This window comes from Natator depressus, chromosome 1, assembly GCF_965152275.1.
Source record: "Natator depressus isolate rNatDep1 chromosome 1, rNatDep2.hap1, whole genome shotgun sequence".
In the NCBI taxonomy this organism is placed as follows: Eukaryota; Metazoa; Chordata; order Testudines; family Cheloniidae; genus Natator; species Natator depressus.
The window spans coordinates 6,586,770-6,600,140 of NC_134234.1; the positions used below are offsets into that span (position 1 = coordinate 6,586,770).

The following is a 13,371-nucleotide window of genomic DNA, read 5'->3' on the forward strand; positions in this document are numbered from 1 at the left end:
ACCAATTGGTTGCCGTACTGTTCTGCCCGGCCGTAGGACCGGAACACAAAGTGTAGCTAATTACCCGCTTTGAGCGCATCTTTGGAGGTATGTGACAGCAAGAAGGTGTGGCCTACAGCCCCTTTCTTGTGGAAGCAGCCTTTTCTCAAAGCCTCCCTGTGTGAACCTGGGTCCAGTCACCACTGCGCTCAGCCATGTACGTGTTACAGGGCCAAAGTGTGGAGCAGACCTTTGCCCTGAGACTGCTTTCTCCCAGCCAGACCATCTTAAATGAGGCCCCCGTGGCCTTTGCTTCATTGTTTGGCAGTTAGACCCATTAAGCCTCAATGGCTGGCAAACACCGGTCGGGTGACTGTGTTGAAATGCTCAGCATCCCTGTGACACTCCCCTCAGAAATCCACTACCTACCCCTCACTGCCACCTCCGAGCAACCCCACATCTGCCACAGACAACACAATGCTGGAGTCAGGGAGCTTCCCAGAGGCCAGTTGTCACAGGAGGCTGTGGTAAGAGGCCTTTCACAGACAAATGTCAGGGGTGTTGTTCTGTGGAACCCTGACACCGCCCTGATCTTAGGGTCTCAGAGTATCTGAGCACCTGGAATGTATTTATCCTTCTGCCAGCACTGTGAGGCAGCGTAGGGCTATTATCAGAGACAGCCAATGACTTGCCCACAATCACACCAGGCAAGGGAATCAAACCTAGCTGTCTTGAGTCACAGAGCCATGCCCAGACCACAGGACCAGCCTTCCAGCCATCTGAGCGGTGACAGGCCCGGCTGGATTCTCTGCTGCACCAGCAGAGCTCCCCCTGGCACTGCAGAAAGTGGGGATGGCCAGGAGCCAGTTGATTCCCTGGCCTGTTCTCCCACTGCCTCAGCGGAGTTTAGAGCAGCCTAGGGGTTGGGCTGACCTCTGCCTGGTGGTAACGGCTTCCAAGAGCACAGCAGACACTGGACAAGTCCCTTCTAAGGTCCTTGCAATGACTTACTCTCACCCTGGGATATTTAAAACAAGAGCCCGCTTTGTGGGGTAGCATTAATTCAGTTTTCTCCAAAACACAAGGTCTCCTACCCTCCAACTTCTCCCTCCTCCTTTACTCAAGAGCCCCCCTCACCCCCCGCTTGCTGGGGTCAGTGTTGGTTCCGTCTTGCCACACCCTCTGATCCTCCTTTTTTCTCCCTGAAGCCCCGCTTCCTGCCCCATCTTCCCCTGAGGTCCCGTCTCTGCCCCATCTCTTCCCACTAGGCCCTGCCCCCCATTCCTCCACTTCCCCTGATGCTCTGCCCCCAGCCAGGTCGGAGCCGGGCTACTGTAAGAGCTACCCCAGGATCCCAGGCCACTGTGGACAGACCCAGACGCTCCTCCTTCCCTGGGTTGTACATCCTGGGGGGTGGGGACACAGGCTGGGGGCTTCTCTTGAGCCCGCCAGCCTCCTGTTCAGAGGAGGTGGAGGGTCTGGAAATCCTCACAGTGGCTCTGGCTCCCTGGGCAGCTCTTACCATGGCCTGGCTCTGGCTTCTGCACTGGAGAGGGGGCGGAGCTTCAGGGGAAAAGGAGGAGCAGGGGTGGGGTCTTGGGGGAAGAGGCGGGGCAGAGGGAGGTGCCTCAGGGGAAGAAGATTAGTCGGATGTAGGGTGTCAAGGTGGAAGAAGAGGGGCAGGGGCGTGGACTCAAAGGGGACGGGTCTCCTGCATGGGTCCCGCTTTTGCCTTTTGAAGAGGTGGTCACCCTACACTGAATTGGCTGGGCTGGGATAGGAGTGAGCTGTGCCTCTGTGGGGGAGCTGAGGCCTGTTTCAACCCCTTTGCAAGCAGCTGGGGCAGCACAAACGGAGGGGCCAGAGAGGGAACCTGGGCCTGAGTCTCTTGCCAGGACTCCTGTGTGTCAGACCCTCACTCGCACACACAGCTCTGCCCTGCCTGAGGGGCATGACAGTTGGATGGGGGTGGGCTCAGCAGATGTGCTGTGTGCAGAGCCATCAACGGGGGGATGGGTTGCCTGAAGGGCTTCTCCTGGGGCTCCTGCGTTAATCATGTCCCTGAGACGACTCGGTCACAAGCACCTTTCTGAGGGGGTAGGGGAAGGGTGGGTGTCGTGCCCCTTGAATAGCCCCTGTCCACAGCTGGTGCAGCCCCCATGGATCACGCAGCTCCCAGAGTGTTCAGGAAGAGGAAGCACTGTGACAGCAAAACAGCTCTGCAGCTTTTTTAATGGCCCCTGGTTGATTAACCAGATACGGGACAGGGACAGGCCAGGTGTAATTGGAAACAACATCCACGTCCCTTGTTTTTATTGACTGTAATGACGGGAATTCTGAGGTCGGAAGAGCCACCAATACAGCTCTTTATGGGCCAACATCCCACCGGTCCCCTGGCTCTCCATGAACACAGTCGCACTGTAAATGTTGCTGGCTGCCTTGGTCTCCTTCCCCAGAACACTGTCTTCCCTCACCAGCCCCTCTCCCATTGCTCCAGACCTTAGAACCCATCTGAAACTTTCTCTATAGTATGGAGGTCAGAAGCTCATGTCGTCTCGGATATAAGCATCCAGGACACAGTAGGTGGCCCGTGTTTTTCGTCTCCCATGTAATCAGCACTGGAGGAGGGTGATGAACTGACCCTTCACTTGACGAACACCCTGATTATCCTGGCATGAAGATGTTTGCTTTTCACGCTGTACACAATTGGATTAATCAGGGGCGGGACAAGCAGGGAAACATAGCCCAGGAGAATCTGAAGCAAGTGAGAAGAGCTATCCCCAAATCTGTGTATCACAGCAAGGCCGATCTCTGGTGTGTAGAAGAGCAGGACGGCATAGAGGTGGGAGATGCAGGTGTTCAGGGCCCTGAGGCACTCCCTGTGGGATATGATGCTCAGCACTGTTTTGAGGATCATCACATACGAGAGAAAGATGAGCAGTGAATCCAGCCCCACCGTGAAGAATGTAAGAAACAACCCAGAGATGTAGTTGACTCTGATGTCTGAACACGCCCTCTTCATAACGTCTTGGTGCAGACAGTAGGAATGGGAGAGGACATTGGCTCGACAGTATTGGAATTGTTTCAGGAGAAAGGGGTGTGGAGTATTACAGCCACCCCTCTTAGTACAAGCACCAGTCCCATCTTGGCTATTCTTGGCAGGGTAAAGATGGAGGTATATCTCAGCGGGTTACGGATCACGATGAAGCGGTGAAAGGCCATCAACAGGAGCACGGAGGATTCAATTTTTGAAAGCGAGTGGATGAAGAACAGCTGGGCAAAACAGGCATCGGGGCTGATCTCCCTAGCATTAAAAAAGAATATGCCCAGTGTCGTCAGCATGGTGGCTATGGATAAGCCAAGGTCCGTGATGGACAACATAGAAAGGAAAATGTACATGGGCTCATGGAGGCTTGGATCTATTTTTATAATGAACAGAATGACTGAATTTCCTACTACTGAAATAATATACATTAAACAGAAGGGGATAGGGATCCAGAGATGGACGTCTTCCAGCCCAGGTATGCCAGTGAGAAGGAACACAGCAGAGTTGGATTTGGTGTCATTAACAGCTGACATAATGTACTGGGCAGGTCCAAGGAGTTCTGAACTTTCCTTCCTGAAAGGAGAAAGAACAAGAGACTAGATGATATTTAACGAGACATCTTTCTGCTCTCAGTGGATATTTAAAGACAGCAAAGAGCTCAAGGAAGATCAGCAAAAACATAGTCTTCGATTTACACCACTGATAGGAACACAGGCATTCCCAGACTGGATCAGACCTGTAGTCCATCTAGCCTAGTATCCAGTGGCCAGTTCTAGATGCTTCAGAGGAAGGTGGAAGAAGCCCTGCATGGGCCGCTATGAGATAACCTGCTCTCAGGGAAAATTACCCCTGACACCCACTAGTTAGACATATTTTGTGGTGTAAATCAGGAAGCGTTTATTGAAATTCTAAGACTTTTTTTAAAAAAAAATCTTCACCAGTATAATTGGATTTTCTGGTTACCCATAGAAACATCCCATCCCACTTTGAATCTTGCAAAGCTCTTGGCCCCCTTGATATCTGGTGGTTTGGAGTTCCGCAGCCTACTTGAGCACTTTGTGAGTTTACAATTGTGACCTTTCCACAGACACCCTTTCTGGCCCTCCACTTCTGAGTGTGGCCCATTGTAGCATGACATGTGTGTAAACACATGGCAAGTGCATGGTGAAAACCGTCAATGTATTTCTCTGTCCTGCATTGAAAGTGTTTATAAACGTATTTCATTGCATCATTATATGTATTATTTTTTTTATTTTCTCCAGTTCTGAGAGTTCAATTTTTTCCACTGCCTCTTTGTAGCACATGGGAGAAATTCTTAGGGCCAGGTGCTTAATTTAATAACATTGATTTTAACTGCATCACGCCAGATTTACATGTGTAAATTCAATACATGTGCTGATCCCCAAGCATCCCTCCAAGAGAAGCTGAAGTGCTATCCCTGGCCAGTGCTGACTGAATCTAGAAAGTTCAATCATCCTACAGACTTCTCTTCATCCTCACAGGATCTGCATCCTCTCCCCATAAAAGTGTCTGTAGAGATCTGGCAGGTTACAAGTTAACACAGACAGTTACTTCAGCTGGGCGGGTGACGGGTTGGCGTCACAAATGCATGCATAGTGCAAACACTAGGTCTGCACTAATATCCAGTTGAGTGTGTAAGTTACTTTAGCTATGCTCGTATAACATGTGATAGGAGTTAATGCCATACAACCACTATTACACTCCCCTTTCCACCACCTCAGCTCTACTCTTTGCTGAAACACAGGCCAGCAGTCCTGGTCTCTCCTGACATGTTGGAAAGACTTGCACAGGTATTGCAGAGTTATTGAGTGCATGACCCTGAATGTAAGTGTTAGAAACAGCTTCTGGTCGATTACCAGGAAATAATATCATACACCTGTTCACTGAATAAAGAGTTAATAGCACAAACCCTTTGCAAACAGTATTTGGAGTACTTCTGAAATACTTTCTACAGTAAAAGCCATTAAGCAGTAAACAGGTTTCAGAGTAGCAGGAATGTTAGTCTGTATCCACAAAAAGAACAGGAGGACTTGTGGCACCTTAGAGACTAACACATTTATTTGAGCATAAGCTTTCGTGAGCTACAGCTCACTTCATTGGATGCATTCAGTGGAAAATACAGTAGGGGGAATTTATATACACAGAGAACATGAAACAATGGGTGTTACCATACACACTGTAAGGAGAGTGATCAGGTAAGGTGAGCTATTACCAGCAGGAGTGGTAGGTTTCTTACCGGAAACCTACTGACCACTATTCCTACCTACATGCCTCCAGCTTTCATCCAGACCACACCACATGAACCATTGTCTACAGCCAAGCTCTACGATACAACTGCATTTGCTCCAACCCCTCAGACAGAGACAAACACCGACAAGATCTCTATCAAGAGTTCTTACAACTACAAAACCCACCTGCTGAAGTGAAGAAACAGATTGACAGAGCCAGAAGAGTACCCAGAAGTCACCTACTACAGGACAGGCCCAACAAAGAAAATAACAGAACGCCACTAGCCATCACCTTCAGCCCCCAACTAAAACCTCTCCAGCGCAGCATCAAGGATCTACACCCTATCCTGAAGGATGTCCCATCACTCTCACAGATCTTGGGAGACAGGCCAGTCCTTGCTTACAGACAGCCCCCCAACCTGAAGCAAATACTCACCAGCAATCACACACCACACAACAAAAACATTAACCCAGGAACCTATCCTTGCAACAAAGCCCATTGCCAACGGTGCCCACATATCCATTCAGGGGACACCATCATAGGACCTAATCACATCAGCCACACTATCAGAGGCTCATTCATCTGCACATCCACCAATGTGACATGTGCCATCATGTGCCAGCAATGCCCCTCTGCCATGTACATTGGCCAAACCGGACAGTCTCTACGTAAAAGAATAAATGGACACAAATCAGATGTCAAGACTTATAACATTAAAAACCAGTCGGAGAACACTTCAGTCTCTCTGGTCACTCGATTACAGACCTAAAAGTGGCAATACTGCAACAAAAATACTTCAAAAACAGACTCCAAGGAGAGACTGCTGAATTGGAATTAATTTGCAAACTGGATACAATTAACTTAGGCCTGAATAAAGACTGGGAGTGGATGTGTCACTACACAAAGTAAAACTATTTCCCCATGCCCCCACTGTTCCTCACATGTTCTTGTCAACTGCTGGAAATGGCCCACCTTGATTATCACTACAAAAGGGTTTTTTTTCTCTCCTGCTGGCAATAGCTCACCTTACCTGATCACTCTCATTACAGTGTGTACGGTAACACCCATCGTTTCATGTTCTCTGTGTATATAAATTCCCCCCACTGTATTTTCCACTGAATGCATCTGATGAAGTGAGCTGTAGGTCACGAAAGCTTATGCTCAAATAAATGTGTTAGTCTCTAAGGTGTCACAAGTCCTCCTTTTCTTCTTGAGCAGTAAAGTTCCAATGCTCCTTCCCGTAGAGAGATTCCAACAACTCTTCTGCTGGCTTTCAATATACATACATGTCATGAAAGTTTGCTTTGTATTATTTGTATTACAATGTTTTGGCATAACATTCACACAGCTGTACTTTAGTACACACATGTCAACTCATTCTTTCCCCTCTGATCTGCTTTCAGAGATGAGTTCTCAGGTTAGAGTGGGACTTAAAAGTAGCATCTGTCTTCTGGATTTCTTCACAACCTGAAAAGATCGCAGCATCTCACCCCTCATTCAGTCACTTGTCAGCAAACAGAAGTCTAGTAGCTCCTCTGTCCCTGGGTTAATAGCTGACTGGTTCTCCTCAGGTTCTGTTCTGTCAGCCTGTAGTCTGTCTCCGGAGTGGTAACAGGCACTGGGATCAGGGTAGAAAATATTAATTCCCTGAGCTGTCACTCTCTAGTACGTAGAAACCCCAACACTGGTTATTCAGGCACAATGGGGGTTTGCAGGAAGTGGATTTCAAAGTCAGATGCATGAGTATTCATGGAAATGAAACTGCATTTCACACATGAAAAGAATCTCTCTCTCTTTCTGTCTCTCTCTCTCTCCTCCTACCCTCTCTGCCCCCCTCCACCCCGTATTCATAAAATAAGTAGCACCCGGGAATAGCATTGGAACAGACACGAAGCTGAGCTGACATAAAGAATGTGTATGTTAAGTCCAGTTCTTGGGATGTTTGCTGTGTAGCTATATTGGGTTAACTATTCAGGATATTTTTGTTATGGCTATATTAGGTGAAACCAGTTTGGCTCTTCTTAGTTTAATAGCAGGCTGCGAAAAATAAGCAGAAAGGGAAGCAACAGCTCAAGAAAAGCCATCACTCAGTCAGCACTTCAGGGAGGACGAGAGACAACACCGGAGCTGCAAGCTGTGAGGAGCATATTCCCAGCATTGGGAATCTGTCCACAGCTGGAGCATCTGTTGCTGAGAAACAATTCAGAGCTGACAGGCACAGAGAGCGCTGGGGAAATCTGAAGGTCCTGGGCCTGCCTGCATCCCCGTCAGAGCGGGAGGGTTTGGGGTTAGAGATGTGTACAGACTGTTGTTTGAAAACCCTCTTATTCTGCCACATTGTGCTTTATTCTTACTGTTCAGATTAAACGGTATTTTGGTTCAAGAAGGCTGGCTGGTCACTCGTCTCACCACTAGTCACAGACTCCTAAAGGGAAGAACCACAGGTGCCGAATGCACTCGGTCCAGTTCGGCAATCACAGTCGTCAAGCAGTGTGCTGTAGCCTAGGGCCCAGTCTGGGGGTGGAAGAATGGAGGGATTTAGCCTCATCACAGGGAAGGCTATGAGGCCTGTCATCTGGCACTCAGAGACCAGAGAGGGGACAGAGATCCAGGTAGCCCTGTAACCGTGAGGGGTAGCTACAGTGCAGAAGGCTGGAGCCCTCAGCTAGTCAGGAAATAGAAATATGCCTCATCGGATCTGTTGTCACAAAGCAATCAGGTCTGAATTCCTGCGCTCACAATTAAGTCAGAGAATAATATCTTTGAAAATTCATTTGGTGATTAAATTTCCAGGTGCAAATAAACCTGAGGCGATTTGGGAACTAGTCACTGATATTCCGTGAGGTCACCTCTCTCTCAGCTCCTGGCAGGATCAGGCCCAGATCACAGGGCACCTCTAGACTTGGGACCCTTAGAGAAATCCTGACTCGGGGAATCAGGGTTTGAACATTACGACTTTGCTCTGAATGTCAGATTTCTGTGTAGCTTGAATAGCCCACCCTGGAGCATGGGCAGATGTGGCGGAGGGGTTCCCAAGCTACCTAGCGCTGCCTGCCCTCCAGCCTTGTCACTGAGTCACCCCGACAGCCCCGCTGAGTCCTTTGCCTCTGCACAGAACATCTGCCAATGGAAACAGTTTGCAGCCTTTCCCCTTCACTTCACATTTTAAAGGTAGTGAAACCTGCCAATGTACCCAGTTCCTGCTGAAGGGGAGCTGCTGACACTAGAGGTCTTCACCTTAAAGGACAGAGAGTCACTGGGGAGATTGCATAGGCAGCGGGCAGTATCTGTTGAGATCGGGGAGGCAACTTCCTTTATGAAGCATGCTTACACAACTCCTTGGGAGCCACTTGGCCATCAGGGAACCTCAGCTGCTTGGCTTATTGTGCACCAGATCATGGCCAATGGCAAACTGCAGGAGCCCAAATCACAGGGGACGTGTAGTGATGCTATCCAACTGAACTGCAGCCCAAGCCCTGCTGCAGGCTCTGCTCCTGGAATCTGGGCTTGTCATCACAATTCCTATGGTTCTGATTAGTCCCATGACTACCTCGGGGGCAGCTGTGTGGCAAATCACAGCTGTGATCTTGCTGAAATAATATAAAAGAGAATAATTATAATAATAATATAGGACTAGATTTTTCCCCAGCAGCCCCCTTTCGTGCATTACAAACCCAGGGTTCAGGCCAGGGATGGGAGAGTCCACATGGCTCCCTATATGGAAATTTCCCTCGGATTGTTCCAGGATGGGAGGTCCCTTCCCTTGTCCCTGAGGAATGAAAATGAAAAGGGGGCCCCAGGATCCAGGGTCCCCAAAGTTATGCACAGATCTCAGTGATCCATTGCTAGGCCCACCCAAAATCTCTGTGCCTCCACAACCCTCTCCAGCTCCCTGCTAGCACAGGTTCTTCATCAGAGTTGTGCTACCAGGGCCCGTCACTCTAGCCACCTCCAGCAGGATCTGCTGAGGGGGCGTTGTACACTGTGGAGGGGGCTGCACAGAGATGGGAAGGCTGGTTAGAGTAGCGGATGGGCACAATACCCCTGCCATAGACTGGTCGGGAGGTTTCGACCTTTCCATACCCAGAGTGCAGCCAGAGACTCCATCAGCAAAACCCTCATTTACATTACGAGGGAGATGCAGATGAAAAGCCTCCAATTTCTCTTGGAAATCCAGGCAGCTGCAGCTTGGCAGCATCATGTCAACTGAGGTTTCAGAGAATGGTCCATTTTCTATGAAACCTCACCCCAAAAAGTGAATGAAAAAGGAAACATTTCAGTTTGGGTCAAAATATTTCGGGAGTCGGGGGGAGACTCTGTTTTCCAGCCCAGCTCTAGATCAGACCATGAGTCTCTGTCCTTTGTGCTACAGCACCACACCCCTAGGTGGCAGCACTAGCTCCCCATCACGCTCCCACACTGAGCAACTCCTGTACATCTGCTAGGGTGGCTAAGCCAGCTCTATAACAGAGGAAGCCCCTGGAAAAGGCTTGACTGCAGGAGCCCATCCCCCAGTGGAGAAATTTAAGAACATAAGAAAAGCCATATTAAGTCAGACCCATGGCCCATCTAGCCCAGTGTCCTGTCTTCTGACCGTGGCCTGTGCAGATACTTCAGAGGGGATGACCAGAACAGGGCAATTATCAAGTGATCCATCCCCCATTGTCTGCTCCCAGCTTCTGACTCTCAGAGGTTTAGAGACACCCAGAGCATGGGTTTGTGTCTCTGACCACCTTGGCTAACACCTATTGATGGTCCTATCCTCCATGAACTTATCTAGTTCTTTTTTGGATCAGTTATACTTTTGGCCTTCAAAACAACCCCTGGCAATGAGTTCCTCAGTCTGACTGTGCATTGTGTGAAAAAGTACTTTCTTTTGTTTGTTTTAAACCTGCTGCCTACTAACTTCATTGGGTGACCCCTAGCACTTGTGAAGGGGTAAATAACACTTCCTTATATACTTCCTCCACACCAATCATGATTTTATAGACCTCGATTATACCCCCCCTTACTCATCTCTTTTGCAAGCTGAACAATCTCAATCTCTTTTCATATGGAAACTGTTCCATACCCCTAAATATTTTTGTCACACTTCTCTGTACTGTTTCCTATTCCGATATATCTTTTTTTGAGATGGGGAGACCAGAACTGCACGCAGTATTCAAGATGTGGGTATACCATGGATTTATATAGAGGCAATATAGTTTGTCTTATTACCTATCCCTTTCTTAATAATTCCCAACATTCTGTTAGTGTTTTTTGACTGCTGCAGCACATGGAGTGGATGTTTTCAGAGAACTATCCACAATGACTCCAAGATCTCTTTTTTCTCTGGAAACAGCTAATTTAGACCCCGTCATTTTGTATGGCTAGTTGGGATTATGTTTTCCAATGTGTATTGCTTTGCACTTATCAACACTGAATTTCATCTGCCATTTTGTTGCCCAGTTAACCCATTTTGTGAGATCCCCCTTTGTAACTCTTCGTAATCTTCTTTGGATTTATGTATTGTCATAAATATAAAGAGAAGGGTAACAACCTTCCTGTATACAGTACTATAAAATCCCTCCTGGCCAGAGGCACAAAATCCTTTTACCTGTAAAGGGTTAAGAAGCTCAGGTAACTTGGCTGGCACCTGACCAAAAGGAGCAATAAGAGGACAAGAGACTTTCAAATCTGGTGGCGGGGGGAGGAGGGGAAGGCTTTGTCTATTCTGGGTGCTTGCTGGAGAGAGATCAAGAAATCCAGACTTAGAATTAGAAGACTGATGCAAAGAGTCCACTTAGCCTTTCTGCAAAGGTCTTGTCTTCCTTGAGTGCTCCTTTAACCCCTCGATCTTCCAGTGGCCCCCTCAGTATTTGGTAGGCTTACTGCTCCTGATGTACTTTAAAAATGTGCTTTTAGTTTTTGTGTTATTTGCTAGCTGCTTTTCAGATCTTTTGAACCACGTACACACGATCACCAAGCCGCACACAACAAGCATGAGTCATGCCCACCAAAAAAAACATGAGATTGATTTAAAAATCATGAGATTTTAAAATATACTAATGTGGGGTTCACTTTCATTTGCATTGGTGTCTGAACCTTTGGGGTGCACCTGCGTCAGGTTGTCTAGCTTTTCTGCAACTCACTTTAAAAAAAAACAAAAAAAACTTTTTTAAGAAAACTGAAAGCAGAGATTTCTGTGTGGTGTCTAGATCCCAGAAGTTGGGGCTTTAAGAAAGACAGGAAATAGTGCGAGACTCCCAATAAAATCCCCAAAGGGGGCGCTTCTGGCCCTACCTCAAGTGGAGCACCCATAAACGAAGGCACTGAAGGTTAGTTAGTGGACATTTCTGGTCACACAATCCATTAGTGCAGAGACGTTATTTCCCTCTGCACTGGGGTACGGAACAGTGTTATGCCACAGACATCTGGACATAACAGGTACTGTTATGGCAGGCACAGGTCAGAGGGTCTCCTCCTCTTGATCAGGCATGAGACATGCATACGCAGGGTAAGCAAGGCCATGCACATTCTTAATAGAAAGGGGTGTAACCCAAGCCCAGCTCCAAATGCCTGCTGCTAACTTTCTATTGCACCAAAACAACCCCCTCCCCCTGATCCTGCTACCCCCAAACTTGCTGATGATGGAAATTTGGATGCAGGGTGTGAGGTTGATCTCCAGCGTTGGAGCAGCTCTCACTGCTCATGGAGGGGGTGGGGGTCAGGATCAGACTGAAGGGCAGCCCCGCTGGGCTCTGTTCAGCCAGGCGACACTCTCCAGATCCTTCGCTCTCTGAAACCACGTCCTGATTCCCACTATTGCTGCCGAGCTGGAGGAGGGGCCCAGAACTCCCTCATCAAAGGGGGCTGTGCTAATGACAGGGGTGTTGGGAAAAGTTCAGTTCAGTTCAGTTCTCCAACCAGTGCCCCAAATTATTATTATGAGGCAAACAGAGCTGAAATCTCCCTACGGCACTTAGCTCTGGCCCCAGTTATCGCAGTGTCTGAGCGCCTCTCAGTCTGTAACATATTTGTCAGTACAACACCCCATGCAGCAGGGCTGTGCTACTAACAGCACTGGGCAGATCCCAAGACCAGAATCATAGAATCACAGAATATCAGGGTTGGAAGGGACCTCAGGAGGTCATCTAGTCCAACCCCCTGCTCAAAGCAGGACCAATCCCCAATCAAATCATCCCAGCCAGGGCTTTGTCAAGCCTGACCTTAAAAACTTCCAAGGAAGGAGATTCCACCACCTCCCAAGGTAACGCATTCCAGTGTTTCACCACCCTCCTAGTGAAAAAGTTTTTCCTAATATCCAACCTAAATCTCCCCCACTGCAACTTGAGACCATTACTCCTTGACCTGTCATCTGCTATCACTGAGAACAGTCTAGAGCCATCCTCTTTGGAACCCCCTTTCAGGTAGTTGAAAGCAGCTATCAAATCCCCCCTCATTCTTCTCTTCCGTAGACTAAACAATCCCAGTTCCCTCAGCCTCTCCTCAGAAGTCATGTCTTCCAGTCCCCTAATCATTTTTGTTGCCCTTCGCTGGACTCTCTCCAATTTTTCCACATCCTTCTTGTAGTGTGGGGCCCAAAACTGGACACAGTACTCCAGATGAGGCCTCACCAGTGTCGAATAGAGGGGAACGATCACGTCCCTCGATCTGCTGGCAATGCCCCTACTTATACATCCCAAAATGCCATTGGCTTTCTTGGCAACAAGGGCACACTGTTGACTCATATCCAGCTTCTCGTCCACTGTAACCCCTAGGTCCTTTTCTGCAGAACTGCTGCCTAGCCATTTGGTCACTACTTTGTAGCGGTGCATGGGATTCTTGCGTCCTCAGTGCAGGACTCTGCACTTGTCCTTGCTGAACCTCATCAGATTTCTTTTGGCTCAATCTTCTAATTTGTCTAGGTCCCTTTGTGTCCTATCGCTACCCTCCAGCGTATCTACCTCTCCTCCCAGTTTAGTGTCATCTGCAAACTTGCTGAGGGTGCAATCCACACCATCCTCCACATCATTTATGAAGATATTGAACAAAACCGGCCCCAGGACCGACCCTTGGGGCACTCCACTTGACACCGGCTGCCAACTAGACATGGA

At 48.4% G+C, this 13,371-nt stretch overlaps 1 pseudogene; it reads right to left on the bottom strand.

Annotated features, from left to right (window-relative positions):
* Window positions 1–2,623: 2,623 nt before the first annotated feature.
* On the bottom strand, window positions 2,624–3,558 carry LOC141980567 (olfactory receptor 51G2-like; annotated as a pseudogene).
* Window positions 3,559–13,371: the final 9,813 nt, after the last annotated feature.